Source organism: Mandrillus leucophaeus, unplaced genomic scaffold (assembly GCF_000951045.1).
Source record: "Mandrillus leucophaeus isolate KB7577 unplaced genomic scaffold, Mleu.le_1.0 Scaffold1050, whole genome shotgun sequence".
Taxonomy (NCBI): domain Eukaryota; kingdom Metazoa; phylum Chordata; class Mammalia; order Primates; family Cercopithecidae; genus Mandrillus; species Mandrillus leucophaeus.
The window spans coordinates 44596-50200 of NW_012098655.1; positions in this window are offsets into that span (position 1 = coordinate 44596).

Genomic DNA, 5605 nt, shown 5'->3' on the forward strand with positions numbered 1-5605 from the left:
CTCCCTTCCTAGTCCAGCCCCTGGCCCTGGGTCCCGCAGAGCCGTAATCCTCAGGCTCTTGTCCAGCCTCTGGGGTCGGGTGAGAAAGCTGTTCTGGGGGCCCTGGGCGCTTAGGGCAGGCCGCTCCTCCCACCTCCTAGGAAGCCCAGGAGGCCTGGGACGGAGGAGCCACGGTTTTCCTTTCTGATATAACCCCAACTGACAGTCCTGTCAGCCGCTCTGATAGCCTCCATAGCTCAGTGTCCCTTAACATCTCCTAAGATGAAGCTTACAGGGGTCTGGGTATCTCCCCGCAGATCCCAGCGCGGGAGCGCCCTGGGCGAACAGAACACCCCAGCTGGAGAAAGAACCTGGCGCCCACGACCCCACCTGAAGCAAACCTGAAGGGTTAGGCTGGAAAGGGGCACGTGGAGAGTGCGAGAGGCAAAGTGCGAGGGGCAAAGGCCTCGGGCAGTGGGTGAAGCTGGAAAACTGAAACCAGGGTCCCGGGTTGGCCGGGTCTTGGGCTCAGATGGGGAACTAGGAAACTAGGGTGCGCTGTAGCAGAGAGGCGCTCAGGGAGCTGCGGCCTCACTCAGAGCTGACTGAGACCTCTTTCCAGCCTGCAAAGAGCCGGGGGGCCCAGTTCGGGTCCTGGGACCTGAAGTCAAAGACTTGACTCGGGCGGTTTTTGGCCACCACACTTCGTTTCCTTCCTTCGCAGACTGGCCTTCCCCAGCCATCTGCCCTCCTTAGACCTAGTCCCAACCTCGCCCCCCACCCCCATCCCCGCAAGGGCCTGCCTCAGCTTTGCCTCCGTCGCCCCGAGGGCCGCTGAGCGTCCGCCGAGGTGCGCGGCCGCGACTCGCCCTAACAAACAGCCAAAATCCTTCTCGTCACGCCGCTGACAGGGGCCGATTACTGACTTTGAAGTCAGGCGCAGACAAAAAGAAATCCCCTGGGGGGTGTGGGGGGCAGCAGTCCCTGTCAAACCTGTTTGCTCACAACTGTCTCTTTCTTTCAAGAAAATCATTAAAGCAAACCTGTAGGGAGAGGAGCGCCCCGCCCGCCCGGAGTGGAGAAGAGCCGCTTCTCCCGAGCGCGCGTAGCGCAGCAAAGAGCAGCCAAGAGTTGCCCTGGACAGACTCCTGACATCCGGAGAACCCGAACTCTGGCGCTGCGCGGGGCGCCGGTGGTCCTGCAGGAGGAGGTTCTGCAGATCTCTCTGCGTTAGGCACGAGTCCGGCAGCCAGGGAGCCCCAGACTTCTCTTGCTTAGCAGCCTGGGCCTCCCTCGAGCGGGATTGGCAGGGAGGGCCTGGACCTCTCACCTGCTGCTCTCATTGCTTCCCCGGGACCCCTCTCCCCGCCAAAAGTGACCCAAATACATGCCGCGTTCAGCGTCGTCGCTCCTCTGCTGAGTGTTCCCTAGGACAGCAGAGACCTGAACAGCATGCTGCTGGGGTGGCAGCCATCGGCGCCGGCGCGGCAGGAGCACAGTTGTTTGGGTTTTACCTAGGTTTGCTTTCTTAAACCTTGGCTGCCATCTGGCTCAGGGGTACACTGGCCACATCTTCTGAGAGATGCGGCATTCTTGGTCCCTTTCAGCCTCTGGCCTCCCTCATTCCGAGAACTCCGTCAGCCTTTTATGCACCTCTCGGTTTTGGATCCGACTCCCAAAATCTTTGATTCCCTTCCAGTTTTGGAGTTTTACTATTTAAATATTAATTTCCGTAGGCCCGCTGACTTTAAAGACGGAAAAGACCAGCTACTTTGAGTAAATTACACTGAGGTGTGAGTAACTGACATCTGAGACCCCCTTAACGTTTGCATTTTGGAACTGCAGCGAGCTAACCTGTAGGAATCTCCAGTGAACCAAAGCGGGATGATGTTTCCGTCAGACTAGGGCCAAGGGACTTTGATCACAGCTCACCATTTAGTGAAGTGTGTCCCGCCAGGTCAGCTTCTCTGCAGAGATCCGAGACTGCCAGGGCCCGGGAAACTTGGCGAGCTGTGGTGCCAGCACTCTTGTTTCCTTCATCTCCTCCCAGCTCAGGCCTTGTTACCATTGTTCAAGTGGACAATGAATTTCAAACCATTTGAATTTGAATATCACCTAAGTCACAAGATTTGTGTAAAGAAATCTCATCTCTTTATTTGCTGAGTGGATTGTGTGTGAGTGCTAGAGGAAGAGGCACAGGGACAGAAGGGGCCCGTTAGATTTGAGTGCAGGACAGCCGGGACCCATGTTTCCTGCCTCCATCGAGGGGCATGTTCTCCTGGCCTCTGTCCTGTCCTGCCCTGCCTCCTAGGCTCTAGTGGACCTAGCAGTGGGAGAGCTACTTGGGCTGATTTCTTTCCTGACGCTGCAGGGATGGGCATTGGCCTGGAACCAGAAGCGCAGGCGCCGGGCCACCGCAGAGTAATTAAGAAAATAAAGAAGTTGATGGAGGATGGGGGCGCTAGAAATCCTGGGGCTTCTACTTTAAACCAGAGACTCTCAGTGGGCGCCGCGGAATCCCGGCTCTGTGTGTGCGCCCAGGTCCCGGGGCTTGGGCGTTGCCGGCTCTCACACTAAGAAGGAGCCTGAAGTCAGGGAAGAGGGGGCCTCGCTACTCCCTTCCTAGTCCAGCCCCTGGCCCTGGGTCCCGCAGAGCCGTCATCCTCAGGCTCTTGTCCAGCCTCTGGGGTCGGGTGAGAAAGCTGTTCTCTTCGGAAGCGGGAAGGGCCGCGGGTCGGGGACATCCCTTGGCTGCCTCCCCTGATTCTGCATCCTTTCGCTCGAATCCCTGCGCTAGGCAACCTCCCCAATTCCCCCCAAAAGCCCAAGCATTGGGTCTGGGTTGAGTAAGGGAGCGGGTGCCCAGGCCGGACAAAGGCTGAAAGGAGGCCTCAAGTTTCCTCTTTGCTACAAAGTGGAGAAGTTGCTTTACTCTGGCGGGCAGTGGCCTTTTCCAAACTTTTCCGCTCAGGTCCGTAAGAGAAGCAGTTCATGTACGATCAGTGCTTTCGGTGCGAGGATGGAAAGAAACTTCAGAAAAACTCTGCCAGACACCCGGCCGCACTTGGCCCCGGAACAGAGGGGATTGGAAAGACTCGACAGCCGCACTCGGGGCGACCAGCCGCACTAAGTTTGGGGGTTCCCTCTGCCTCCAGGCCTCTGTCGCCGGCTGCTCACAGTAGGAGAACTCAGGCTCTCCTGGGTGCTTCAGGGCAGGGCTGCACCTCTGAGCCCCGAGGAGGCCCTGCTAGCGCTAGCGCGGCGGTGATAACTGAGGGAGGTGGGTGAGAGGCGCGGCTGTCGAGGCAAAGGCAGAGCACCCGCCCAGTCCTCCAAGGGCCGAGAGCCGGGAGTCCCGAACCCTGCTTAAGCAGCTCCTTGCTTCCTGCAGCCCGGGCACGTCTCTGCGGGATTTCTGGACGCCCCGCCCGGGGACCTAGGGAGGAGGGAGAGAGGAGGGAGGGAGTGGGCAGCCTGGGCGCACGCCACCGGTCCCCGTACGCCCGGCACCCCCCGTGGTGCGGCGAGTCAATGGGATTTGCACACTCGAGGTGTAACAGCATTACTGCATTAATTACCATTTCCATTTCACGTCCAGATTGTTTACTTATCTGCGGGAAACATATGTCGGGAGAAGTTCACATTCCGGATTCTGCTCCGCTGCCCAAGGTGCAATTCCGGGGAGGCGGCGAGGGGGGAGGGGAGGGCTTCAGATTTTTTATTACACCCTCTAGCCTTATCTGCCGCTGTAAATTATGAGGATCCTCCATTGAGCGGCATATGGAGATTATATACTTTTTTGAATATCGTTTCCCAAAGCCTGCAGATTTTCACTTTGAAATGAAACAATCCTCCGCTGGTTCCCCCGGGGACAGGCGTCTCCTGCGTTCCCCTGCGCGGCCTGGGGGACCCTTCTTTCAGAACAGGCGCGCACCCACATCCCCAATGCCGTGGCCAGCGCCCAGTGGAGACCTCTTTCATAGGATCTAGAATAATCTTCCGGGAAACACCCCTCCATAGGCAGTGTTTGAGAGCCAAGGCAGTTTCCTTGCTCTGTTTTCCTGCGCCTAGCCCCCGGACTTCTGTGCCGTTTGCAGCTCTTTTTCACTTCGAATACCCGCATAGACGCGAGCCCACTTCTGCCCTCTTCCTACGCTGGGCGGCTCCAAACCTGCCGCGAGGGCTGAGGTGTTCACACCTGCCCACAGCAGCCTTCCTCTCCCTAAAGCGTCTCAAAGCTTCCTAAGCGCTTACATTGGTCTTGGGACAGCCGACTTTGGCTTCTTTCTTTGTTTGAGGGACCGTGGAAGTGGCGGGGGTCCCCCTCTTGAGACCGCTTATTGTGAGGCCTCAACGGAAATCCTGCACGGAAGGCAACCGCCTCCCCGCTCGCGGTAAGCAGGACCCACCCGAGTAGCGCGGACCGAATCCCATCTTTCTTATCTCTCGGAGACTCCTTTCAGGCTGAGATCAGAGAGGGAGGGAAAAAGAAGAGAGAATCATTGTTCTTCTTTTTTTAATTTAATATACCAAGCCACCCGCTCAGGTCATTTATATGCTTAATTTAGTGATAAAAGTCAATAAGCAGAATCACAGGGTTCTTCCCTCTTTCTATTTCTTTTGACCACATTTTTCTACAGTAATTGGGAAAACAGTAAAATATATACACCCCCTTTCCCCGTTCAGTGCTTTGTCTGCAGTGCAATTATAATAAGTGTACTTTATTAATGTAATTTGTTTGCTTTTTTAAAGGCTACAAGGGGAAATGTGTCTTTTAAGAGATTTTTCCCCCATCTTATCTGGGTTCAGTTTGCAGAATTACACATACTCTGTGTATAGACACCCACCCTCAAAAGCCAAACTCAGAAATTTCCTTGAAATGCCCGTTTTTATGATTCAGAAATATCCCGCGGGAAACCTATTGTGATGTTATACCAGGAACAATTAAATGGACCAAAGCAATGCAATTAAGGCAGAGAAGAAATAGGATGGAAAATGGGGAGAAATAAACAGATTCTTTCCCATTAAGTATTGTTTTGAGATTTCTAATTTTTTCAAGACCTCTAAGAAAATTGTGAGGTGTCACTTCTCTCTTCTGGGTCTATCTGTAATTGAATCTAGGTCACTATTCTAAAGCAAGAAAAGTCTGCTTTCCACTTTCCTACATCAGGCTGAAATTTGGGGGAGGGACAAGGGTCTTGCAGTTTCATTTAAAATGTAATGGTGGATGAACTGATAAGCAAATAGGGAAAAAAGAGTCTGCTTAAAAGAAAAAAAAAGGCATGGTTTTAATATGCTACAGATGGGGGGAAAATGATTTACATGAGAGTTTATTTCCTCTTTGCTGATATGAAAGAATTACAGATACAAAACCCACTGATCTATAGAATAAAAAAAGAAAAGAAATGTTATTTTCCTGTAAAGGTGTCAGTTCATTTATATTCATTTAACCATCCATCCATCAATTCACTTTCTCACTCCTTGCACATTCTCTCTGGCTCTGTTAAACCTTCGCCTACCAATAGACTTTGCTAGAATATGCAATGAAGTTTTCTTTTAAAAAATAATGTGAGATTAAGATGAAGTAGGTAAAGATAAGTAAAGAGAGAAGGTTTTGTCATTGTTG